Source organism: Crocodylus siamensis, chromosome 3 (genome assembly GCF_052110815.1).
Source record: "Crocodylus siamensis isolate JL-2025a chromosome 3, ASM5211081v1, whole genome shotgun sequence".
NCBI lineage: Eukaryota > Metazoa > Chordata > Crocodylia > Crocodylidae > Crocodylus > Crocodylus siamensis.
The window spans coordinates 134,759,518-134,787,051 of NC_143397.1; the positions used below are offsets into that span (position 1 = coordinate 134,759,518).

Sequence of the window (27,534 nt, forward strand, 5' to 3'; positions counted from 1 at the left end):
CTCAAACTTTTTGATACCACAACAAGGGGGTTGCAAACTTCTCTTCCTTCCCTAGAAGTGGTGGTAAGGGGGGCGGTGCCATCACTGCCATCAAGCACTCTCACTCGTCAACTGGGTGGACCTGAGTGTGGGGAAGTGGTACGCTGCAGTTGCCCGACCCCCCCCCCCCCCCCCCCCCCACACACACACACTTCTAGGGAGGAAAGAGAATTTGCAACCCCCTTTTGAGCTGCTCGCTACTCCCCGGGTAGGTTGAGCATCCCTGCTCTGAGGCAAGTAACAGTAGAGGACAGCGATTCTGAAGTGGAACCCAAAGGAGGAGTTCAAGTTTTAAGAGGCGGCAAGGAATTAAATTATCAAACTATTTTTATTTAAACAACATGATCATATATTAAGGACAAATCACCTTTTGTGTTGGCATATTCTTAATTTTTTGTGATGTACAATACTTTTTTTGGTAAATCCATTCACATTAAGCTAATGTGATAATATTCCCATTTTTTTTTTAGTCTAGTAATGCTGGACCAGAAATGTCCTTAATTTAGAAAAATGACAGTTGAGATTCTCCAGTAGCTGAAGGTTTAAGAAAAACATCAAGTACCATGAGACTTGTGATGAATTCATGAGTGATAACAAAATTACTTCATTCCAGAAGACATCTGAAGGTAAAAAATTGTTTTGAGATTGTGTTGAAGGAAAGGGATCACCAGGGAATTGTGGGAGAAGGCCTGGGGGTTATAGTCATTTATTTCACTTGTTTAGATTTGTTACACAAAAAAAGAAAAGCCTCCTGGTAGTATTAAGCTAATTTTAACGTGACAATAGCATAGTCAGTGGATCAGCTGAAAACACATAACCAACCAGTTCCCCCAAAATACAAACTAGGCAGACACAGAATCGCTATAGTTTTTATTGGGCCCCTCTGAGATGGATCTTTCTTTGTATTGTGCCCTCAATGTTTCAAACCACAAGGAAAGGTGAATTGCAAAGGACTTTTTATGAAGAATACCTTGTTAGCAGCTCCCTCTCTCCTACACCAGTGGGTTCCTGTTTAAGCATCTCTTCTGCTATCTGCAAACTTCTCAAAATCACCCAGTGAGAGAATTAGGAAGGGGTATAGCCAATGCTATCTAGTTGTTGAGAAATACCCATTTACTCTAAGATATTTTGCCTGCAAAATAAACTATGTATTTGTCTTACACAAGAGTGGCCAACCTGCGATACAGGTGCCACAAGTGGCACAGGGGGCCTCTGTGCATCACCTGTGGGAGATCAGGGAGGGAGATTGTGGGGTGGGGCAGGGTGGAGCAGGCCTCACAATGGCAGATAAGGCAGGAAGCAGAAAGCAAAGCAGCAAATCAGATCAAAGAGCAGCAGATCAGGCTGGAGAAGGGGATCAGAGTAGCATCCGAGGAGAGTTCAGCGCTAGTTTGTGGCACAAAACACAACTACCAAAAATGTTGGCCCCCACTACTCTGACATATCCCTAATTATTCAAACATGTCAGTACTGTCCTGCAATGAGAAAGTGGCAGAAGCTGAAAAAGTAGAGAAACTTGATGCATGTATCATAAGATATGAGACACATTTCAGGTTTCTTAGAATATATTCACCAATGTTTCACTGGAGGTAAGTTAGTGTTAAATTATTGGCTTCCACCTGATTATTAGCATTGGTCACGTGCCTGGCAATGGAATGCAAAGTTACAGAATTGGAGGTGACTGAATGTAAATTGGTTTGTGGGGTAGAGGAGAAGGCAGAGCTTTGTGTTCCCAATAGTACATCCTGCTCAAAGTTTATAAGATTGATTTTATGACCCTGACTTATGCAGTTAGTTCCATTATTATCAATAGGGCTGTTAACATGCGTTAGGTTTGTATGGATGAGTCAGATATGACCACGGCTCCTTCATGGGGTCCCAGTTTAGGAAAGTATGGAAGGATAGTTATACATGTCCTATTGCAACCAAACAAGTTGAAGCTAATGCTTAAAAATAGGCACACTTTTCTGAAGAGGGATAGCTTTATACTCACATTTAAATGCTTTACTGAATCAGGGGTATTAGTGCCATATTACTGAATGTTTTTATAATGAGGATTTCAGCTCTGGTCTGGCTCATTTGTCTTTTATGAAAGGAACATACAGTAAGGAGTTCATAAAGGGATCTAGAACTTGTAGGCATTAGATTTGCTGCTTCAAATCCAGTCCAGAAATGAAATCCTGACTTCGGTATAGTAAATAGCAAACTCCCACTGACTTCAGTAGTGCCAAGATTTCACCCAAGGCTACAGGGGCCAAAATGAATTATTATGCGATGGCAGTGTACTCCTGGCTAATGTGAAATGCATTGGTTATCTGAGTTCATTTTCTACGTTATGAACAGACATCTCATTTGACTATGGATTGATTGTCCTAGGATTTGACTCGGGTTAAAACTGGTGTATACAGTGCTTTATATTACATAGCTCTTTCAACCTGCATTTCTGCTCCTTTTCCAATAGCTAGCCAAAGAGAGCACACAGCCTGACAGCTTGTGCCTGGAATGAACTGCGATAACTGTACAGACATAAAGCAGGATATCCTGAGAAAAAGTATTAGTTCATTTTATCCAGTATACTTCAGAGCGATTTGAAGCAGTATAATGGACCTTTGCCTTTGTAGGAACCCAGGACAAAAGGCTTTTTCTTGGGAAAAATATGATATGTGTTTGTATCCCGAGAGGAAATTACTAGATCACAAAACCTCCTCCTGTCCTTTTGGCTGGTGGTATAATCAGAAAGATCTTCATATTCTGAGGACTGAACTACCTTTTCAAGTTTAAAGCTGGCTCTTCTGGTACAGAGTTGAAACATATTGGGGTATCCTGTGGTCAGCTCTCCACCTATATGGACAGTGTGAAAAACATCTGTGACTGTTCCTTCCCAGTCTTGCTTCCAGAGTCACTGCTAATCCTTCCATAATATTTTGAGGTGATCCTTTTGTTTTTCCCTAAATCCTGGTATAGAGTTGGCAGTATACGTGTAGGGCACATTAGCTGTGCAAGGGTTTTTGAGCAATCCTCCCCCTTATGCGCCAGTGCAAGTTATTCCTTTGGATATTATCTGAAGGTCTAAGATAAAGTTACAGGTCAAGAACTGCATTCAGATTTGGCTTCTCCCAAGCAGTAAGTACAGGGCACTAACTTGCAGATTATTTCCCCACAGGGTGTCATAATTCTAACAAGTCTTTGTGCTAGATATCTTTGTGCTAGGCACAGGTACTAAAATATAGGACTTGAAAGAACTTCTTGCTTCACAACACAGGTCCCTACACTTGAGTGAAAGGTCAGTCACCATTAGTTGTAATAGCAATAGCAGCAATTGTAATCTCTGTAAAATGCTTCCAGTAAAATGTATGGTGATTACCCATACACAGTAGCACTGCTGGCATTAAATCCAGCAGGGGGTCTAGTGCTTATTCACACCCCTTGCCAAATTATAGCAATTTGTATGAGGATGTGCTTTTGGGGGTGAAAGAAAAATACATACTTCTGTCAATGGTCTATGCACTTGGCCATGGCTGTCTGTTTCCATGCAGTAGCCAGTGGTTGTTAGGTGGTATATTCAGTGCAAATAAGTAATCATCATTACGCCCTTTCCAGGGCAGTAAGGCCTTTTTCACGTGAAAAGGTGACTAAGCACCATATTCTGTATGAAGAACCAGCTAGTGTGGTAGGCCCTACAGCAGTGAGTCTCAATGAGAGTGGAGGGGCATCCCATTCTGATCTCTTATGGGTTTTCTATGTTCTTTGCCACAGAAGAATTGCTCAATTATTTTCCCATAATCAAAAAACAAATGAAAGCTAAGAGCTGGCATTCTCTGAAGGGTGCTTTGAGTCCAACTAGGAGTACAATGAGTCTAAAATGGTTGAGAACCACTGCCCTCACAATTAGGTGAAATTCCAATTCTTTTGAATTCAGTGGCAGTATTTTACCATATACTTCAGTAATGCCAGGTTTTCATCCATTTTTCCTACTCCAGGGCTTTTCTGATATTTGAATCCCAAAAGTCTCATACTGATGCCACAGTTTCTCCCTTCCACCCAACAAGTTACATTGTGTTCAAGGGAGGAAAAAGACAGAAAACGGTTCTGGACTCTCTTGTGCATTGGGACAGGTAACTCAGGACAAGGCAGTCAGGCAGGCCTGTAACTCTTTCAACATTTGAACACTTCTGTTTAGTCACTGCAACATGCTCTCTACTCTGAGAATAAGCTCATCCTGATAAGACATCTTTTAAAACAAATCTGCAGTCATTTTCACTGTCCTCAGTTACACCCACTCCAGGGCAGTAATGCCCTTTTCATGTGAAAAGGTGACTGAGCATCATATTCTAAATGAAGAAGAGCAGTGCCTGGTGCAGTAATATTATCACTTCTTCTGATTTATATTCTACTCCCTTATTCACCCCACTATCCCATTTGCCTTTTATGCTACAGCCATATACTGGCCTGATGGCTTGAAGGGTTTTACTAAAATAACCCCTAGAGTAAATTCCTTTCCTGGTCAGTTCACTCTGAATTACTGCTCCACGTAAAATGTACTCTCACTGTCATGGTTCACTGCCTCTGGATTTATTACGTAACATTTGTCTAATTTAAATTGCATTTTCTATTTACTGGCCCAGTTGCCTGAAAGAGCCACATCACTCTGAATCCAGTTAGACTGTTGCTCATTATTCTCATTCTCTCTCCACATCAGGTCCCATCAACTGACATGGATATCTTGCATATGACATTCTCATCTAAACCATTTACATATTTTCCTGACAATTCAATGCATTTAAAAGATATAGAGGTCAGATTTGAGGAATCTCCCAAGGTCGCTACAAATAAGGCAAAGATGTCATTTGGCTTTGCCTGTCCTTTTTATATGGAAAATTTGCATTTTGCTTCTCACAACAAGACTTTTATTTGCAAATGTAAAAGTGCCTTGGAAAAGATATTTTAATCATGCATGTAATTTTTTATGATTATGTCTATTTGTATTTAGCCTGCTTGTTATCCTTGATGATTTTTGCCCAGAGGGCATCCAGATGAACACAACAGTGCGCACTTTAGTGGATTATACTTTGTGCATCTGTAAGTTATCTGCCCTTTTAAAATAATTTTCACTAAAAAAAAGTGTTGTTTCTAATGAGAACAGACAATAAGCATTTCCCAGTGAAAATGACTCTTTTTAACTGCTTTTCTTCAGACCAGTGCATAAGTGCTAAGAGGTTCCAAGCAAGTTATAGGCATCTTATGCTTCTTGTGACAGACACTTTGGACACATCTACACACGCACCGTTATTGTGCAGTAATTTAGGTTACTGCTTAGTAACTGAAAATTACTGCACAGTGTAGTAACTATGGCAACTTATGTTGATTTGGGAGTAAATTTGCTTCCTGCATGATGTAGGCAGCAAATTTACTCCCAAGTAGTTACTGCACAGTAAGACGCATGTAGACGCCTAACTGCACGGTAACCCTGTTTGTGTGGACTGACTTCGAAATAACTTTACTCCAAATTCGGCGCACACACAGTGTTACTGCACTGTAACACTTATACATGTAGACGCTGGTCTAAAAGCTGCTTACTGAGCAGTAAGTTACTGCACAGTAAATGCATGTGTAGACACGCCCTTTAAGTACTGAGGTTATGGTGAACATTAAATCAAACTTTTAGACATTTTGTTATATGTCTGCAAAGGAAAAAGTAGTGTTCAGCCTCCATAAAGAGCATGTTAGGCCAGGTATGGCTTTGCTCGGAACATTACAGTGGAGAAAGCAGGAGTCATAAGTGGGTTTTCACTCTCCTTCCTCCCTCCCTCTGGACAAGAGTTTGGACACACAACACATTTGCATGGGTATCATTTATCTGGTTTCATATACCAACATAAATTACACCACTGACCTAAAGGAAACAGATAACTGGTTTGTCCCAGGGAGATCGTAAGTATGTAGTAACTCATTTGTGATAGGCAAATGACTACTCAAAGGTAAGCTGCAGGCCCATGGCACCCATCCCTGTGTAGTTTGCACTGATAGGCTAGGGACAGAAGTTACACATAAACCAATATAAGTGATCAGAAACTGGTTCAAATCTGTAACACAATAGAAGTTCAGTGCACATAAACTATTCTCAAAATGGCTGAAACTGGTTTAAAATAAGCCAGGATGGATCTAGTATCAGACTTAACTGATTTAGGTTAAATCGGTTTATTGAGCTTCTGTCCCAGAACCCTTCCTCATTCAAGTTAAGTAACAGTCAGTCCCCCAGCATCCAAGAAGGCTTTGCACTTCCCCTGCACACCCCACCTCACTGAGTGGGCAAGCTAGCCTTGGCCCAGGCTGTCTGCTGCAGCTAGCAGGGAGGCATGCTTTAGCACCCCCCAGCTTCTGGCCTGGACCACTGCAGGCATGTGGCTGCATTTCTGGAATCAAAAGGGAATGTCTGTTGGCTTGCTTATCAGTTTAATCTAAGAAGAGACTGAATTGATTCAGCCTCAGTATGTTTAACTCTCTGTATTCAACCACAGTGTTTTATACTGGCTAATGTGAAGTTACTCCATTGTAGAGGTTCACTGCTACCTGTCCACTCCTTGGTCACACCAGGACAATGTTTTGCATGTCCAAGCACCCCAACAGAAATTAAAGAAACCTCAAAGTAGTTTTAGCTTGTACTGTATAGAAATGTCTCTGAGGGACCACTCCACCAGCCCAGGAACAGCAATTTTTTGTGCTTTCCAGCCATACTTTTCCAATTCAACCCTCACTGTATCCTCAGCTGCAAGAGGGTGGAGGGACAGAAACAGGTGAAATGGAGTCTCTGGCTTCTGTAAAATACCTTGGGGCATTGGCATCTGGCCATAAATTAATGTAGTCCTTAACCTGCTTTAAGTTATGCTGAAGTATCTGCCCTGTCTGCAGCTCTTCCCTCTGGAATATATTGTGTTTAAATGACAGGAAGGAGACAGTTTGCATATTCACTCTAGTTTTGCTAACTCTAAAATCCCCTAGAGGCTGTATTTAAGAAATATAAAACCTTGAACTCCAGAAGGTTCTTCACTCCCTGTTTTGTCTGCCTGCCTGTCTGTCTGTCTGCCTGGTTAGGGCAAGTTTGTTATTCTCACTAAAGTTTTCTCCTACTTTTGCACTTCCCACAAATATATCACAGTGTGGAAAATCCTTAATAATAAACATGACTTTATATTGACATGTATTGGTGCTGATATCTGATCATGGTAACTCCATACTCAATAAATAACTAGATGAATACTATGAAATTCGGCAACATGCAAAGGAAACAAGTACCAAATTAGAGTACAGGCCAGAAATAATGTCTTCGTTTCATGATATGGCCAATATTACCATACTATCTCAGTGCCTTGTAAGTATTAATGTACCATGGTTTTTTTGTATACAGTGTGCCTCAGAATTAGATATACACCTTGTTTTTGAAAGGTAGATTGAAGGGGGGGGGAAAAATCTTTCCTCGCAGTAACTGAATAACAGCAGCTAGGGAGCTGAACTTGCGTATTGTTCTGCCCCCTCCCCTATGGATCATGTGCAGACTTCAGTTTCACTTTCCCCAGCAAGCAACAGAAACAGCTCTTACCGTATTTCCTTACATATAATGCATACCCCAATTTCCTGAAGCTGATTTTTAGGCAAAAGGGTGTGTGTTACACAAGAGAAAAATATGGTATTTGTCCATACAATACACTGATAAGGAAGAAAACTTCATCACTGTCAGTTTTAACATGGAGAGCCGAAGCTTATGTAAAATGATTTGTCAGAGAACATATGGGAAGTCCATGATAAAGCCAGAAATTGACCCAAAATTGATGAATTCCAGTAAATTAATCAGCCTAAATTTTATATATATATATATGGAGGAAACCAGGGCCCAGAGGGTAAGGCACTGAGTAGAAGTAAGGAGAGGGAAGTGTAAATTAACAAGACGTTGTTGCAATTGCTCTTTCCTAAAGCATGCAAAAAAAAAAGAGAGAGAGAGAAAGATTTCAGCAACTGTCCCTCTAAGTATTTTTTTTCTCTTCTCAAGAAGGTACTAATTATGAAATTAGCCTAAAGTAATCTGCGCGCTAAATCAAAATAGGATCTCTCATTTAATACCGTCTAATATAGGAATGTTCTGTAAACTGGCCTCATCAATGACATGAAATTAACTTCTTATAATAATGTATTCTTATCATTCAAAATTCATTTCTATATATCTCAGACAGCTGTCACTGAGATATATTTGTAACTATTCACTGAATTTTATTCCTGGCAGAACAGATCAGAGGAATTTCAAGAGAACTTTATTCAGTTCCACAGAAATCAAAATACTCGACAAAGTAGGGTTGACTTCACCCAGATTTTATATCAAAAGAAAACTAGCCAAAAGAGGTCTAACAATGTAAGGTGGAAACATCCCATTTTGCTTTTCAGAATAAAAAATAATTAAAAAGGCAAAATTAAGCATGTCAGTTGTATGGAAAAGGAAACCATCAGTCAATCTGAAATATGCTTTTGCTTTTTTTCTTTGCAGAAGATTTTAGAATTTGGGGATTTCATTTGAACTCATAATAGAGCCATTTTTTTTTTAATTATTAAATATTTCTCAAAGAAAAATGTCCACCTTTGCGCTGCACATCAAAATTTTTATTTCTTGGTCAAATAGAGCAAATCACTGTCCCTCTCTGTGCCCCAATCTTTCTTTATGTAAACTGGGTAATAAACCACTCTGAGATCTGTTTACCAACACCTCAAATATTATGCCTAGATATTTGTCCTAAGATCACATTACTGCAGTCACTATCCTTGTCTCACTGCCTTTAGTTGTGTGTTTTTCTTTTCCTGAGTCATCTGTTCTTGGCCTTAGTCTAGAACATGATGGAAGGCCCGTTTTGGTAAACTTTGTCATTCTTTGGGCCTTTTCTTTGTCTTCTTTCCTTCTTTTTCTGTTTATCTAAAATGTTTTTGTTTTCATTTTAGTTTGTACAAATTAGGAATTTTCTCCTTTTCTCTGGTGGAAGTGATTGATTGAGTTCTACTGGTTTTTTCCTTTTGCCAGATCCTTTTACAGTTAGTGATCTATCGAAAGGAGCATAGAGATGCCTTTCAGCATAGAATAGATGCACTTTGGCAAGGCAGTTGCCCATCCTATGCATAAATAGAAGTCGGACTTTATTTTCACGACTACGCAACACTTAAGTCCTCAAAGCAGGAAATAGGCATGTATCTTGTTGTGCATAAGCCATCTTTAAAATGGTAACCTTCTCTCTTAATTTGTTTCCAGAAGTAAGGCATTGGGGTTTCTATAAAATAGCAAGAGCTGAAAAAACATTCTGGATACTGGCCTTCAAGCAGTCTTCTAGGCAGCTATTTTAGACAGCCCTCTTTAGACTCAGGGAAGCCTTCAGAGGATGCCAGCTCAGTTTTCAACTAGTTGTTTGTACATTAAAAAAAAAAAAAAAAGAATAGAGCTATTCTTCTGTTGCAAAGAACTCAGAAAGGCCACAACAGGTCAGAATGTTTTGGCACTATGAATTCCTATTTCATAGATTTCATAGACATTAGGGCTGGAAGGGACCTGGGAAGATCATCAAGTCCAGCCCCCTGCCCAAAGGGCAGGAAGTCAGCTGGGGTCATAGGACCCCAGTAAGATAAGCATCCAATTTACACTTGAAAGTGTTCAATGTAGGGCCTTGGGGGACCCCACTGGTCACAGGGCACCAGATTTGAAATCTCTGGATTTATCTTGTGAATAATTTATGGGTGTTTGCATGCCTAATGGTTCTAATATTGCACAGCACCCTGTGGCACCCTTAAAAAGATCTCACAGCACCCCAGGGTGCCATGGTCCCCTGGTGAAGAATCACTGCTTCTACATTTCCAGAGTCCCTCAATCTAGCCCTCTAGAGCCAGATTCCTTTTTACGAAATAAAATTATCTGCTATTTTTCATGCCAATCACATAATATTATAAATTACTTAATAGTTTCTAGGGCTCAAAATGCTGAAAATGGCTGTAGGCTGATGTGTGCAGCATGTGAAAGAATGCTTTCAATCTAGTTTTTATCCTATTTCACTCCCGGTGGTTTCTAAACATTCCATAAATAGTTATGAAAAGTTCTCAGCTGGAAACAGCAATACAAACTTGTAACAAATGCTGTTTAGTCACAGCTTTAACAGTCTCTTTGCATTTCCATGACCATTAACACTGACATCTTGAAGCTATGATTCATCTTTTGCTTTTTGCTAAATTGATCTAGGAAGATAACTGTCTTTACACTTCAGTTTTGAGAGATCCTATTTTAACTGTCATCAATGAGGCAGCGAGTGATTTGGATGGGAGCAGGATTTATGCTTTATTTGTATGTGAATCCTTCCAAAGAACCCTTCTGTAGGATTTTTAGTCTTAGGGATCCAACCTCCCCAGCAGAGAGCAGAAATCATTAATGAGATGTTGGCAAAATGCAATGAAAAGTTCCTGAGTCTGCAACTCTGGAGAACATTCTTTGATACCCTTTGCATCTCAGTGAAAATGCTGATGGGGGTTTCCACGTTCCTCTAAAGAGATACTAGTACATATATTCACATCACATCTCCAGGGTCAGATTTAGTGATAATTTGACTCAAACTAATATCTACATAAAGGAGTTTTGCAAATTTATAATTTCCAAAGGGCACATCTGCTAATATTCTATTATAATTTCTTAACTTCATTTCTTTCATTAAGGAGCTAATTTTGTTCCCAAGTGGATCATTAGCTTTTACCCATTTTGATTAATTTAATTCATATTTCCAATAGCTACCTAAGGCTTTATGAACTGGATGAGAACTTTTAGCTCTTACTTTAACCCAGTCTTTCACCACGAGAAATCTTGTCAACTCTAATTGCATTTAGAAGAATTTAAATTCACTTCCTCTGACATTATTTCCAAAGCTATAATAAGTAAAGTGTGTATTACATTCTACATAATGCACTTGTCACACTTGTATAGGATATCAGTAGAAATTTGGTTGAGTTTGTCCCTGTCATTCACAATGGACCTGATTCCAAAAGGTACTGGGTGGTGCTCATCACTACTATTGAAACTAAAATAAGCACACAAGATACTCAATATCTACTGGCTGTGTTTATGATATTAATCCTGATCTTTTCATTCAGAAGAAATCTGACTAGTTTTCTTCTTAAAGCTTTGTATCAAAATGCAGCAGATGCAAGCGATAAAGAGGTCACAGGAGCCTCTTTCTTTGATTATAGAAAGTAGTTATCATTTTTTGACTCCCTGAATGCAAGAGGATGAGGGCCACTAGTTTTGCTGGCACTGAAGAAGGGGCCAGAAGGGACCTGCCTAGCCAAGGTGGATACACTAGGCAGTATCAGACAGCCAATGCCTAGGAAAACGTGTGGTGAATCTTTAAAAACAGTAGTAGCAAAGGTAGATCGTGAACAAGGCTGCACAGAGTTCCTGACTACCTTATGCCTGTCCCTCCCTGACTTCTGCAAGACATTTCTTTGATCACTCTAACAGGGCAACATGAATGCACAAACTCAGTGGCCTTCACTCTAAGCCCCTAAACATTTTTTTCATTTCCCTACCATATTCTGCCAATAAGTCATCTGACAATCACGATAAGAAATTTGACATCAAAATGCAAAGGGTGCATTCCACCTTACTTATGATTTCTACTTCATGACAGAGATTTTAAAAGGCACCAAAACCATTAGGCACCCAATTTCTACTGACTTTCAGCAGGAATTCACAACTTAATTCTCATTTCTTCCTTTGAAAATCTGCCCTATATTGCCAAGAAAAGCAAGTGTAGATGCTTGTAAGGATGTCATTCTTATTTTTTAGCTTCATTTTATGTGTTGTATTTCATGCAGATATACCATATCCTGATAATTAAACCTAGTGAACTGGTAATCATTTGACCCATTCATGTACTCGGGTTGGATTTTTTTGGCACGTATTGCAATTTTTAATTTTTAACTCTGTCAGATACTCTCTCAGCTGCCTACATGTCCCAGCAGAATCTGTGGTATGTCGTAGGTCACAAAATTGTGCATTAGAATCATAGAGAAGAAGAGCTAGAAGGGACATTTAGAGGTCATCCAGCCCAATCCCCTGCCTGAATCAGAATCATCCCCTGTCCAAATCATCCTATACAAATACAAAATCTAAACTCTTCATAACACTACCGTTAACCCCGACACAGCACAACACATAACACCATCACCTGCTACAGGTAAAACATTTACAGCATTATTACAGCAGCCAAAATGCTGTTTCTGGAAAAAGGTTGTTAATATACATTCAGGAGATCCCAGTTAGAGGGCCACATCCCCTGCTTTCAGGGAGCTCTTAGGAAACAGAAGTGGTGAAGTGATGAAATGTAGACCTAACCAAAGTGCTGATGAGACTTCAAGGTAGAAAAAAAAAAGTATGTGTTTATACACTATAAAAAATAGGCCTGACTACAGAATTGAGCCGCTATTACTGAAGTTAGTGTACCTGTTTTTGTATTTCCTTTGCCATGCTCCATTATATGAGTTTGCTGACTCCAAGTGTATTCATCCTCTCTGTTCCATTGTGATTTGCTTTTCTATACCCTGATACTGGACAGTAGTTCAAGCAGGGTCTGATTTTGATCTCATTGGATGCCTTGGATCCCCAGTGGGAACAGCAACCCTCATATGAAACAGTTTAATTTCACTGTCCCATAAATCTTTGTTGACCATCTCAGTACATGGCTCCATGCAAACATTTTATCAAATAGACTTTTTCAAAAACTTTCCCTTCATTTTCCAGTGTAACCCCCCAGTGAATCATTAATATAACGAGATAAAGATCTCTAGCTAAGGAATGATTCTTATTATAAAGTTCCCATGTTCCACTAGGAAACCTCTCCAGGGTATATATTAAACCAAAATGGTCCCACACAATCATTTAAATCTACAAAATTCAATTCATTTCTGACTCCCTCCAGGGCACTTGTCTTACAGTGATCTAATAAAGGGGAGTTGTGGCTGTTAAACAAAAAAGCCTCTATAGGGTTCATGGGAACTCTGCAGACCGACCCCCAACATTTGCTGGGAAGCTTTATTGCAGTCTCTCTCAGGCATCCCTTTTGTAAGGGAAACCATCCTGCTCTTTCAAAATGAATGAATTATTTAGTTATAAAAAAAAAGAATGTGTATGTTTTCTTATATGGCTGCTCTAGGATCTAGCTTACAAAGAAATTAAGAATTTAATTCAAGGGTGTAAAACCTTTTCTTGGGCAGGAGTCACTTCTCAATTTCAGCCTAACACACAAGTCATGATAGATTTCACAGTGAGGAGTGAACCATATCTATATTCAGTTAAATTTAGGGAGTAAAACACAGTCAAGAGCACCTCCACAGACATATAAGATTAAGATTATCCCTCTCATAATAATACCTCTTAGGTAATACCAAATACTTCAAGACTACATAGATTCCAAAATAACGTAATATTTGGGCACCTCAGTACGATCTGGCAATGATTTGTGACTTCAGTGACTCCTGCAATGGGACTACTCTGTATACAAATAAGAGCTCTTTTTTAAGCTCTTGTTTAGATCTTTACAAAATGCAGGCTTATTCATGATCAGATTTTCAAGGATGCTGCAGCTCTATCTGGCTTTGTAGCTTCTTCACAACTCAGGGTCAAAAACAATCAGCCTAATTAGTGGAATTTGGTTTTGAGAGGTCTGGCCTAAATCTTCCACACAATATACAAAGATCCTGTGACGGATATCCGTGAATAAAGGCTGCAGACAGAATAAAATAAAATAAAATAAAAACATCTTTTAGGTAAACACCAAAATACCAAGATATTCTGTCCTTTCAAGAGGAAGAAAAGTCAAAGGGGAGGGTCTTAGAGAGGCGCATACCTGTCAGACCCACACTATGTTGATACTTAGATGATGTGCATGTTAGGATCAAGGCCTATGTCTTCCTGCTCTCACAAGCTGCTTTGTGAACAACGTGGCTCACAAGTTTTGAGGTTGATTGCTTCTGATTTAATTATTCCAGATGTTTATATATTTGTAGATATACTGAAACCAAAGATAGAAAAAAAACTATAAAATCATCTAGCCTACATCTCTGCCAGAACAGGGGAGTTTCCTACATTGCTTTTTTTTCAGTACTTCTTCAAGTCTAGTTTTAAATTACCTGTGAAATAACCATTGATACAATTCTGCCTTGTAGTAATGCATAAAGATTCCCTAGCAGACATCGTCTGTTGGGGTGGTTTTTTTCATAGTCTTGAAAGTAGAGAACATTCAAGTAGAGATAATGAAATACTAACTTCCTAGGTTGGATAAATTCTGTAACTGCCTATATACCAGTACCATCCAGAAAACTGCACTCATAAGACATCAGAGGCCTTGTCTGCAATAGGAAAACATTTATGTGCTACATCAGGGGTTCTTAATCTCCAGGCCGCAGCCCGGTGGCAGGCCGCGGCAAGTCAGCTGCTGGATCGGAAGTGGCCGCGGACTGGCAAACCGTGGCCCCCCCCAGAGCCGGGCGGAGAGGCCATGGCTTCTCCCGCAGGGCCCGCAGCAGCACAGGGTTTGGCCCACCCTCCCGCTCGGGGTGTGGGGGTATCTTTACTGTCTTCCAGCTGGAAATTCCGGCCTCAGTTGGCTGTGACTGCTAGGCCACGGTTTGCCAGGCCGCAGCATAAACACTTTGGGAACTCCTGTGCTACAAATGTGTTATTTACCTGACATTACATATTAGTGCCTAGTATAAACAGGAACTGATTATGCTTTAAAATATGTTGGTTGTAGTTAATCTTGGGAACCCACCATCCACAGGGTTGATCGTGACCAGTGAATACCGTATTTTTCGGACCATAAGACGCACTTTTTTCCCCCCAAAAGTGGGGGGAAAACGAGGGTGCGTCTTATGGTCTGAAGGTGTGGTACCCCAGAACATTTGTTTGCAGTCTCATGCGCCCGCTTACTGTCCTCTGTCCGCTGCCGTTCCCATGCTGTGGATTGCTGTGTGTGTGGGGGAAGTCCCGCCTCCTGGAGTCTCAATGTCAGTCAGTCAGGTCACATGATCGGCACAGCGCACGCCTCCCCTGCGTGTGTGTGTGTGACACTGACAGACTGACAGGATTAGAACGTTGAAACAGGAGGCAGCTAGGTACAGTACCAGGTAACGTCCCGGCCAGGACTATGTGATGCAGCACAGTGCCCTGACAGGCAGGCAAGGAGCCCGTCATGGCAGGAGAAACACACAGAGAGCAACAGAGCTTCATAAATTCTGACACTAGTGATGATGAGTTTTTAGGGTTTCAAGAAAACTAGAAAAGTGCTTGAGCCTCTAAGTCTTTCCTCATTTGTTAATGGAAGTGATGATGGTTCTTAACACCACTGTTGAGTTTACGCTGTTAAATATTACCGTATTTTGCTTTATTTTAATAAATATTTTAGTATACCGGTACTATTTGGTTCAGAATATTTTTTTTCTTGTTTTCCTGCTCTAAAAACTGGGTGCGTCTTATGGTCAGGTGCGTCTTATGGTCCGAAAAATACGGTACTTTTTTTAAAAATTGACTCATGTTAATTAATTAATTTGCTGCTATCATGTGCTTCATCCAGGGGTACTGACCAGGGAAATTGTACATCTTCTTCAAAAGCAGAGGCCTTTACATCAGAATGTAAAAAGGAGAATCAAATTCAGTGGGCTTGGGCTCCCAGATTTGAGGTTTTACTACCTTTGCAGCCAAAGAAAGTAAAACCCAGCCTCTGCAATTTGTGCGGTGGAATTTTTTAAAATAATATTTCATTTTAATATTATTATTTATATATATGTGTATTATTAATAATACTATTTATTTAAAATATTTATTTTAAATACGCTCCAGTGCTGGTGAACCAGTGCTAGTGCTGATGGACTTTCAGTGTTTCTTAACCCTTAGTTTGTACACCAAGCCCTGCATACCCTTCTCTTTTTCATAATAGGACAGTAGACTTATATGTAAAAATAGGTTTCCGGAAAAAAGGTAGCTGGAATAACCTGTGGAAGTGTGAGTCTTGGGAATATGCCTCACTATTCTAGGGTTGACCCATAGAATTTAGAGACAGGGTAGGAAACCCCAAGTAGGTCATGTCTGTCTCCCCTTTCAAGTATGTCTTTTAAAGTTAGCAACACTGGATGCTGTTGTGGGGTTTATATATGCACCGCAAGCTAGCAGTAGACCTATCAGGCTATTTAAATAAATCAATATTTGAGGCTTGTCCTAGGTTACATGTTTGTTAATGTTTTATTGATTTCACTATTGGTTGTAAATTATGTAACTTAATAAAACTGTGGACTCTTTCCAATAAAAGACAAGGGAGTTATTCAATTAACTGGCAACTTAATGCAAACAAACTTAATAATACGGCACATTATAAGAGCATAGTCCAGTGTCTGACGAGTCCAATTCATCATGGAAGTGACCATCATGATGTCACAAATGCTAGGTTTTATCATCATGGAATAAATTAGGTAGATGGGAAAAGGGAAGTCTTTATTTACACACAAATAATGTGGTCATAAAAGTGTGCAAGAGAAGTGAACCAATCCAAAAGGACACTTGGAGCAATTCAGTAGTTAGCAAGCTGCATTGCATATACCATGTGTAACTGATATGCATGTGTTTACAATGCATGCATATATTATTTTCCATGTTGCTGGGTTTGTGCCCAGAAGCTTGCAAAGAACTTTTTTCCAACTACTCAGTTGGTCTAATAAAAAATATCACATCTACCCAAGAACCTTGCCTGCATATATTATCTGCTTTCTATGTATATATTGTTTGCCAAGCCCTGTGGGATCCTGCGGGATGAAAAATATTCATGTATACATTTCTGTTGGTAAAGAATCAAGAACATATGGAAAATATAATGACCATTTTTTATGCTCTTTTCTTTTTCATTTAGGCAATAGTAGCAGTCAGTATCAGAGCTGGAGTTCATAGATTTCATAGATTTCATAGACATTTGGGCTGGAAGGGACCCCGAGGATCATTGAGTCCAGCCCCCGCCCCATGGGCAGGAAGTCAGCAGGGATCATAGGATCCCAGCAAGATAAACATCCAAAAGTGTCTTGACGGCGTTCAAAGTGGGTGCTTGAACCACCACGGTGGCAGTCTATTCCAAACCTTGGGGGTTCGGACAGTAAAGAAGTTATTCCTTATGTCCAGTCTGAAACTGTCGCAGAGGAGTTTGTGACCATTCAATCTTGTCATCCCTTGGGGCGCTCTGGTGAACAGACGTTCCCCCAGATCCTGGTGAGCACCCTGATAAACTTATAGGTAGTCAACAGATTGCCCCTGAGCCTGCGCTTTTCCAGGCTGAAGAGTCCCAAGGCTCTCAGCCTCTCATCATAAGGTCTGTTATCCTGACCCCTCATCATGCGCATGGCTCTTCTCTGGACTCTCTCAAGCTTCTCCACATCCTTTTTCAATTGTGGAGCCCAAAACTGGACACAGTACTCCAGCTGTGGCCTCATCAAGGGCGAGTACAATGGGAGAAAGACGTCCTGGGATTTGCTTGAGAAGCATCTATGGATGCAAGCCAGCATTTTGCTCGCTTTACTAGCTGCAGCATCACACTGAAGGCTCATGTTCATCTTGTGGTCAATCACAACCCCCAAAGTCCCTTTCATCTGTAATGCTAACCAGCATAGCACTGCCGAGCCTATAAGGATGCTGCAGGTTTTTAGAGCACATGAATTCCTGGCTCACTGCCCCGTGTCTGTACAGACAGCAAACACCTCTTTTGCTTATTACTTTTTCTGTCCAAACCATTTCAAACTCTCCTCACTGAAGAAGTTGCAGATTAATTTTATTATTTTAAAAAATCCCACCCCAAACACTACAAATATTTTAAAAGAGATGAAATGGCTAATTTCCAAACAAGTAAGGGTTAATGCCCTGTAAAGCAATTCTTGCAGTGATTTTGTTTTCTTTGGCCATTTCCACTACTAAAGAATGATATCCCCATCCCTTTGGCCCATGCCACAATGCGTGAAGTCTGCAGGATTGGCCCCAATATTTAATGAGTTTGACCTCACCTGATAGGTGAGTCCTTTTGTGATGCAAGTAAAAGCGACTGAAAATCAGTGTCACAAGGAACCTTAAAGAAAATGCTGCTTAACTTCTATTTAATGCAAAACAGAAAGAAGGAAAAGTCCAAAAACTTTTTACGGAGCAATTCAGCAATCTACCCAGTTTAAAAGCCAGCGCGCATTCCTGTCAGCACCCTTCCTGTTCCAGACTAACTAATTAAACACAGGTGCTGGCTAGACTATTAGTATCCTCTTTTGGCTGTTCCCAGGATCTTCTAGCCAATAGGAACACCACTGGCACCTGGTGTTCTAATTAACCCATGTGTAATGTGCTTAGCAATTCAAAAGTGCATATCAGCTCTAAAAAATGAGCCTGTATATCTAACTATCTTCTAACTCAGCACTTCACCCTGTGTATTCAGAGTGCTAGCGGCTCACTTTACTGGCCAAAGTGTTTACTGCTTTTCCTTCTTACTTGCTGTGCAGTACCAACACAGGGGAGATGGAATATGTTTTGGCTCTGAGCTTATCAACAGAATTGCTAAGTAGCACTATGGTGACAAATTGTTTCCCTGTCATTTCTAGCAGGAAGCAGACCCCCACCCCCACAGGGGTTTTGACAGTCTGGCAAGGTAACAGCAGCTCTGTTACCTACTTCCCCTTCACCCCTTTTTTTCAGTTTTCCATGAGGAGCTTTCCACTCAGCTTGGGATCTGTTGCTATGTGGAAGATGGAGGAGAGGAAGGAAAGAGAGCTGTACCAGGGTAAGGAGCAGCACTGGAACACCACTGGAAAGCTAGTCACAGATGGCAATTTTGCACATGCTCTGGGGAGCGACTCTAATTAAAGTGTCGCAGTGTCTCATGTATCAGCATCTCCATGCTTCATAATGGCAGCAGTGGTACTTGAACGAAAGCTTGTTTGATGAGCTTTAGTTCAAACACCCCACCCCACCCCCATTTTGAAGTGGAGGAATGCCAATACACAAGATGCAGGAGGCTGCTGAAGTGCAGTGATTACTACATTCAGTTAATTGAGTCTGCTCCAATGTGCTGTAACAACAGTGCATCAAAGCGCCCTCCCAGCATCTCAGCAGGAGCCCAGAGGATGCTCTGGGTGTGGGGTCCTCCCCCAGCCCCCATGCCATTTTCACCAACACATCTTTCATTGTACAGCTGCTCTTTAATTCCTATTTAATTGTAATAGTGTTTAGCAGTTTTGGATGCCTGTAGCTCTTAGTACCTTGAGTAACACCTTTTAAACTTTACTTGATCCTGGGTTCTTTCAAATAAGGAAAAGTCTTTTCATTGTATGGCTACAATGGGTAGCTCATCAAGCATGCTGGTTCCTGAGAGAGACATCTAAGCATACTGAAACTCAGACAGAACATCAGACAAGGACCCAGGTGTTCAGAAGAGGCTGAACTTCACCCCCACACACCTCCCTTCTGAAAATCAGGTGCTCTAAGAAAACTTAGAAAACAAATTGAGGCACCCAAAATTACTACAAATTTTGGAAAACAAAATCTAAGGAAACAAATTTGGAGAAAATTGTGGAGAAAAGTTGTAGAAAATTTGCTACAACCTACACCCCTGAGAAAATTTAAGAAATTCCACTTTAAGAAAAATTTTAAAGAATTTTTTTAAAGAATTTTAAAAAGAAATTTCAAATTTAAGAAAACTACAAATTTTGGAAAACCAAAACTAAGAAAACAAAGTGAGGCACCCAGAATGACTACAAATTTTGGAAAGGTCTAGGTCTAAATCATTTAGTTCATCAATCAATCAGTATATTCTGCAAATCAGGCCTACCTGTAAGACTCACTCTTAATTACACCCAGGTTCAGTCTGAATTGCTTATGTGATGAACAGAATCTTGCCTGGTGAGTTTAAAGTTGTGAATTAAAGCTGTAAAGAGAAGTTAGTAAAGTTGTTAAGTCAGTACAAGTTTGGCATCATTTATTTGGGTTTACTCACGGTATGGGTAGAACATAAATTTAGTAAAAATTAATTGTATGCGCAAATAGGCCAAGGTTCAAAATCAAAATCCTTCTGCCCCAAGCTAGCTTCCCAGTTGTCCCTCCCACCCTCCAACCTACCAGTACCTCCTTTCTAAGCGCTGCCTAGACATATCCAGGAATACATGAACTGTGTAATTTAAAATTCACTTAATGAATTCAGGCTCTGACAGACAGACACCAAAAGCAAGCTCAAAGTAAAAAGAAATCTCCCCAAAATCACCCAGTCTCTAAATGAACGCATGGTATAGAAACATATTTGTTCCCTGATAATATGGGACTGATCCCATGATGTGTAGGGACCTACCTAACTCATGGCAAGAGAAAGCAATTTTCACAGCTTGGTCATGGCCCAAAGAGCTGACTTCATGGTCATTTCATGGCAGCCCCGCCTCTTGGCACAGATTGTTCTCACAAATCAAATGAGACACCATGGGGAGGAGGGACAAGGGAGCGGTTGCTTGGTTGCTGGCTGCCCTTAGTGTGGCCCTGCCTCTCCGTGTTGATTGGTAGAGAGGGACAAGGGTGGCAGCCACCATCTTGGCAGCTGCCCTTCATGCCACCCCACCAAGCAATGCCTTCCTCTCTCAATCAGGCTGCGAAACCAGGTCACAGCAGCAGCAAGGACTGCTGGCTCCTACTGTGGAGCTAACGTTTTATTTTTATTAAGGGCTTTTTTTTTTTGGTTAATTTCCTAGGAAATCACAGTCAATGTCATTTTTCACAGTGATCACGGTTTTTGTTAGTTTCTGCAAAAATCACAAAACCATGATTTAAGTTGGTCCCTAATTATGCTTTGAATGCAGTATCTCTTTTTGCTATTTGCTTGAATGTGGCAATGGCTGCTTAGTAGTCCTTTTCTCTTTAAAAAGATTGCACTTCCTGAAGTGTTAGACTGGCAATCCACAGGAGAGCACAAAACGAGATCCAGTTCATATGACCTACATACGATCTAATTATTTTGACCTGCCCATTAGCCATGGGATGTGAGCAAAGGAGATGATAAAAAGCATTGCAAGCTGAGGGCCTGAGCTTGTTATGCTTCAAATGAGTGGCAGGCAGCTTAGTCACTACCACGAGAGCAGGATTGTACCCTCCGTCTGTTCTCATTTGGAGCTGAATTTGATATGGAACATTGATGATCTTATAGAAATGGAAAGGTCAGATTTAAAATGTGAATTACTTCTGTTAAAGGGGGCACTGCTGCTCAGGGCTGTTCTACCTCCATTGCCATTACTATCGATTGTTCCATGTGTAATGCTAATTGAGCTGTGACCCTGGCCTTCCCACTTCTATTTTTTGTCCCCTCATCTTTAAAATCAAAAGCCAAGCATGAGAGATGGAAGGAAATGAGATGTGAATCACAATAAGTCCATACTAGCTCACCTAGGCAAGCTGCATGGAGTTATTTATTTATCCTGATCTTCCTTTCTCTTCCCCCATTTTGCATCTTGTAACTTGCCACACTTACTGTCTGTTGGTGCAAACACATGACATCCTATGAACACTTGTGTATGTGAATAACCTTTCTGAAACAAAGTAGTTGACAGATCTGATCCTGCAAATGTTATATACTGTTGTTTTTTCGAGGCAGGGAGTATGTTTTATATTTGCTACATAAAGAGCCCAAAACATTTTGGGCACTGCATAAATAATAAATAAAATGTCATTTCAATAAACAGTGCTTAAGCATTTGTCAGTGATGAAGAGGGTATTGTGTCTGGTTTAATTGCTGTTTTTCTTAATAATCTTTTCGTGTTATTACAAGTATGTAAAATCAGATGCTGTACCTTAATCATGTACAAGTTTTACTGGAGACACATGCATCGGGCTATTTTACAAAACGTTTCCCATTATTGCATGTAATTGAAAACAAAAGACTCTGAAAAAACAAGAACTGAAGTGAGGGTTTTTTTTTTAAAGAGTTTAGCATCTTTAAATTTCCATTAAAGAGAGAATGCTGTGACAGGTAGGCAGCCTTAATTCCACATGCAGTCTTTTAAAATCAAACCATTTAAAATCCTTTCAACAACTGAAGATCCAATTTTCTTCTCCCAATATATTTCTTTTTTAATTAGTGCTTACAATCCCAGTATTGAGTCACTTCCTTTCAGGGGGATTTGCATACCTATCATTATTGTTTGCTTGTTTTTGATTTGTGAGAACGTCTACCAAATTCTGGATGCTTCATAGACACCAGACAGCAGCCCATACCCCTTACTTCCTAAGCAATCAAAAACAACAGTTGGACAAAATCAGTTAATGTGGTGCAGGTGAATTGAGACAAAAAGTTAACAATAAAGGAATTCTTGTTTTGCACATAACAGAACTTAGAGCACATCATTTATTTAATCAATTGGATGGATCATTTGTCAATGAAAAATAGCACTACTAACACAGGATTGGCTGTTTGGGAGGAAACTGGCATTAAATGGTCCAAGTTAGGAAAACGTTTCTGACCCCCTGTTGAAAAGAAGCCTGTTTGTTACAAAATGCATGAAGTACTAAGAGGTAAGTGCTGCTACGCGGTTCTAAATAGAGCACTTGGGAGCATATACTCAGTTACTGGTTCTCAAGGGGTTAAGTGCTGCATGTTTGTTTTTCCAAATCTGTGGGGAGGTTCCCAAGTCTATATATAACCCTGCTATAGCACTGGGTCTTGGTTTCTTTTTTGCATTGTGTTCTTTTCAACATATTTTGCTTTGAGAAGGCTGACACTGTATTTTCCGTTCCAAGAATATAGCATTTTCTAGGGATAGGATTACAAGGGGATTGATTTCAGAGGTGGAGATACTACTGCAATGTGTGCTGACCAAATGCTTATACCCTTGCTCCTCCCAGTGACCACTGTGTTCCTGTGTTCAGGGTGGGATTTCTCCAAAAAGGGGGCATAAAAAGTGCTTTTTCTGTCCTGTCGCCATCATGTCTAGATCTCTGCTGTATAGAGAAGCTTCTCTCTACAAACACCATAGCACCTGGGAATTGTTTGCAAGTGAAGCTGTTAGTGCAAGGGTTTGTTTCTGGCTAACTCTTAATGTCCAGTTTTATCTACATGCTATTTCATCAACATGTAGCTATATTTTAATGCAAAAGCTAGGAAGCATTTCTCCCTAGCTAAGTCCATTACACTCTGTGTTAAAGAACTTTGATCTCATAGACCAGTCTCTTTAAGTTAAGTAATAAGGCATCATTTGGGTTGCATTTCATCCATTCTTTATCACATTTACATTCAGGTAATTGCTTCCATATGCTCTTTAGGAAAAGAAAAATCCAACCACAGAGCAAGCATGTTTACATTCATGGATGGAGTGATTTATGTCAAGTGTTGATGCACTTTTGTTTTCAAAGTGACTGATACTGAAAGACTGCTTTACTAGGGTTTGTTATATATATAATGTATTTTACAAATTTTACAAAAATTGCTCCCAACTGAAATGGTTTTAAGGTCTCTAAGTTAATGCACATGAAGCTTTAACACTTGCTGTGCCATTAGACATTCAGAAAAGCATGCTGGGTAGACAGTGTTCTTTGGGTAGATGTGACTGACTAAATAGTTGGAAAAACTGTTCTTTGCAAGCTTTCAGGCATAAACACCCATCTTCAAGCACAGGGAAAGTAGGGTAGATATTTTGTATACTCAGATGTATGTCAGCATTTAATATGGGTGAAGCTGTAATACTTTCCAGGCAAGCAGATCTAGGAATGAGAGTAATATTTCTGCAAAAAGAACAAGCTATATTCTGTGTTTCCTAAGATTCCAGGGGAAAATACTGCACCAAAGCAAACTGTATTTGTTCACTAAGCTGCTTACAAAAAAATAAATGGTTTTGCTGAATGCCATGCAAATTGTAAAGGAAGAGAGAATGATATAGAACATGCTAACATTGGAACAGTTATTTTGCATTAAGCTGATTGCTGAGAACAGAGAAGATATGCAAATACGATAGTACAATATGCACTGAAGCTATAGTACTGCCTTGTCGTCTTTACATTTAAAAAAAATTGGGGTCCTTTTATCCTGACAGGTATTGTTAGTGCAGTTGACATAATTTTTGCTAATGTTAATGGAAGTGTACAATTTACTGAAGCCATTTACAGGTATTAAGATGTAGTGAAATTGAAATAAACTTGTGAGAAGACGAACCTAGGAGGTTTGACACCTGTTTAGGTGACAGAAAATGTTTTTAAGCATTGACTTTCCTATTCTAGAGCGATTATACATTTTACCAATTGCTTTTGCTTAGAAGCTATAACAAATGCTGTAAGAAGATTTTAGCGAAGCAGATTTTTAACTGTTCCTTTCTTCAAGTGAACAGCCAAAATTACAGAAAAATAAGACGGAAAGCAATCTTAAAAAGTCATTTAGTTTAAACCCCCTATGCAAGGTAGAATCATTCCTGGCTAAACCATCTCAGACAAATGTTTGTCTTGCTTCTACTTAAAAACTTCCATGACAGATTCCACAGCCTCCGTTGGCAATCTCTTCCACTGCTTAATCACTTTCATAGTCAAAAACTTCTTCCTAATCAAAAGCTTCCTGGTTGCAAAATAAGCCCATTACTTCTTATCCTGTCCCCTGTGGAAAAAGAGAACAATTCATCACCATCCTCTTCATAACAACAGTCTTTTCTATTTAAAGATAGTTGTCACATCTTCCCTGAGTCTTCTGTTCTCTAGACTGAATTATTTCAGTACTCCCAAAATTTCCTTGTAGCTGATATTTTTAAATCCCTAATCATGCCCATGTCTGAACTCACCAGTTTGTCCATATTGCTCTTAAAGTGCAGTTTTAAAAACTGGACACAGCACTCCTGATTAATCTTGAACAATGCTGAACAGAGCAGAAGAATTACTTCTGACTACTGTTATATACATTCCAGTATTTTTCATAACCATTTTACACTGTTTACTCATTCAGTTTGTGATCCACTATACTTACAACCCCCAAATCCTTTTCAGCAATGCTGCAGCCCAGCTGGTCACTTTACTTATGCATTTGGCTGTCCCTCCATAAATGCGGTACTTCGCATTTGTTCTTATTGAATTTCAGGCAGTTTATTTCAGACCATTTTTTCCAATTTATCAAGGTCAGTTGGAATCCTAATACACTTCTCTAAAGCATCTGCTACCAAACCCTGCCTGTTTTCATCGCATATTTAATAAGCAGGCTGCCAATTCACCCTCCAAGTCCATAACGAAGGTATTAAACAGTACCCGGTCAGGATGGATCCCTGAGGAACCACACTGGATACCTCCTTCTAGCTTGACGTGGAGATGTGCATAATTACTCTCTGTTCACAACAATCCATACAGTTGTGTACCCACCTTCTGATATTATTTCCTTAGCTTGTGACAGTGTTGTGGGACACAGAGTTATAAGCTTATGCAAATCGAGGCCTAATCATCTCCACTACTCCATTCCCCAGCCATGTGGTGTCATAGATGGAAATCATGTTGGTAAGGCATTAGTTGCTCTTGAAAAGCCCATGTTGGCTGTTACTTTTAACTTTGTTATCCTGTAGGTACTGTGGAGGAAATCAAACTTCACGTTGTAGTTGAATCAGAACTGACAGAGCCAGCTTTCCTTTATATAGGGCTATACTGTGATCACAGGGAGAATTCCATACAGCAAGGGGAATCACCCATTTGTCTGTTTCAAAGGATTTCTTGAACTCTATAAGTTTACAAGCATATTTATACTTAAAACAGAGAAAGAGAAAAAATACGACCTTGGAGAAACAGAACAATAGTAAATCACACACAGACATACGACAGTTTACATAGCGAAAACATCCATGCACAGGGTAATATATCAAGACAAAACAAGGCATTCCTTATCTCAGAACATGTAACTGAAATAAGCAGTATCAGCACTTCTGGTCTCTGTCTGTTTTCCTAGTCAAGCAGGCCAGAAGCCTGACCAAATCCACTACCATAGTACAAAAGTGACTGTTTGATGATATGCTCCAGTATCTTTCTGGGTTTCAAAGTTAGACTTAGAATTCCTTGCATCTGTAATTCCTTAAGTGCTCCTCCCTTTCTTTGAAGGTGACCTTACATGGCCTTTTCCAGTCTTCTGGGAACTCACATGAGTTCTATAAATAAATAAAAAATAGCACAAATGGCTCTACAATTACTTCAGCAAGTTCCTTAAGGACTGTAGGGTTTGAAAAGTCTTATTCCCCCTGTCCTTGCTGCTAATTGTGTGTGTCATTTGACAGTTGACCTTTTTTTTGTGAAGATGGAATTAGAAAAGGCATTAAGCAATTCAATCTTTTCCAAATCATCCACTATTAGCTTCTCTTCTCCATTCATTAAGGAACCTACACTTTCTTAACATTTTCTTTGGCCTTCCTAGTACTTCCTGCATATTTGTAGGGTGCTTTCTTATAACCTTCTGTATCCAAGCCCATTTCATGCCTTGGCCTTTCTGATTGTTATCCCTGCATATTTGTTCTATTCTCCTGTCTTCATCCTTAGTAATATGGTTCAAGTGTTCATGTTTTGCATGATACCTTCTTAAATTCCAAGTCAGTCAAGAGCTTATGTTTTAGCCATGAGGTGGCAGTCTTGCTGTGCTTCCTTTTTCTCCTTCACATCAGGATAGCATGTCCATATGCCGTTTATATTGCCTCTTTAAGGAAGAGCCAACTATCCTACATCATTTTTTCCTTAGACTTCCCACACATTGGGTCCTGCCCACCAATACTCCAAATTAAATTTTGCTTTTTTTGAGGTCTGATGTGTTCATTCTGCACTTGTACTTTTTTCCCCCTTTCCACAGGATCATGGTCTCTAGTGTTTTGTGATCATTGTCATCCAAGTTGCCTTCCAGCTTTAGACTTGCAACCAATTCTTCCCAAGTTGTATGATATAAATCAAGAAGAGCCTCACCCTTAGATGGCCTCTGTAGTAGCTGTGCCAACATCTGTTGCAATCCAGTAGTAAATTTCCCTGGACTTCATTGCATTCTATGTGTTTGCATAGCACATAGCACAATGTAATCCAATGTAGGGCTGCTGCAAGTTTATTAATAATGTAGCATTCAAAAACTTCCAGTTCTAGCTTGGCACCATGCTGCTGCCTTGAGAGAGAGCCACAGAGATATGCAAGGTAGCGAATGGCTTCCATTCCCATTGCATCTCAGCACCTCATCTTTAACTTGCTTATCCTCACAGTGGGCACATCTACACAAGATGCTACATTGCTGTTGTGATGAGCTATGGCAATCTAGCTCATTGCTACAGTGATGTAGCATCAGCAGGCACAAATCATGACCCCAATGCTACATTGCTGTAGTGAGGAGCTACACTGCCATAGTTCATTGCTATGGCAATGTAGCATCTAAAAAAACTGTGTGCCACCGGGACTATGCAAGGGCATGTGTA

At 39.9% G+C, this 27,534-nt stretch overlaps 1 protein-coding gene across 1 annotated transcript in view; it reads left to right on the forward strand.

Annotated features, from left to right (window-relative positions):
• Positions 1–528: 528 nt before the first annotated feature.
• The window catches only part of RNF182 (ring finger protein 182), a 145,665-nt gene continuing 118,659 nt past the window's right edge, over positions 529–27,534 (forward strand). The window contains exon 1 of the mRNA XM_090039254.1: positions 529–665. The gene's annotated coding sequence lies outside the window, so the exon portion shown is untranslated. The remainder of the gene's footprint in view (positions 666–27,534) is intronic.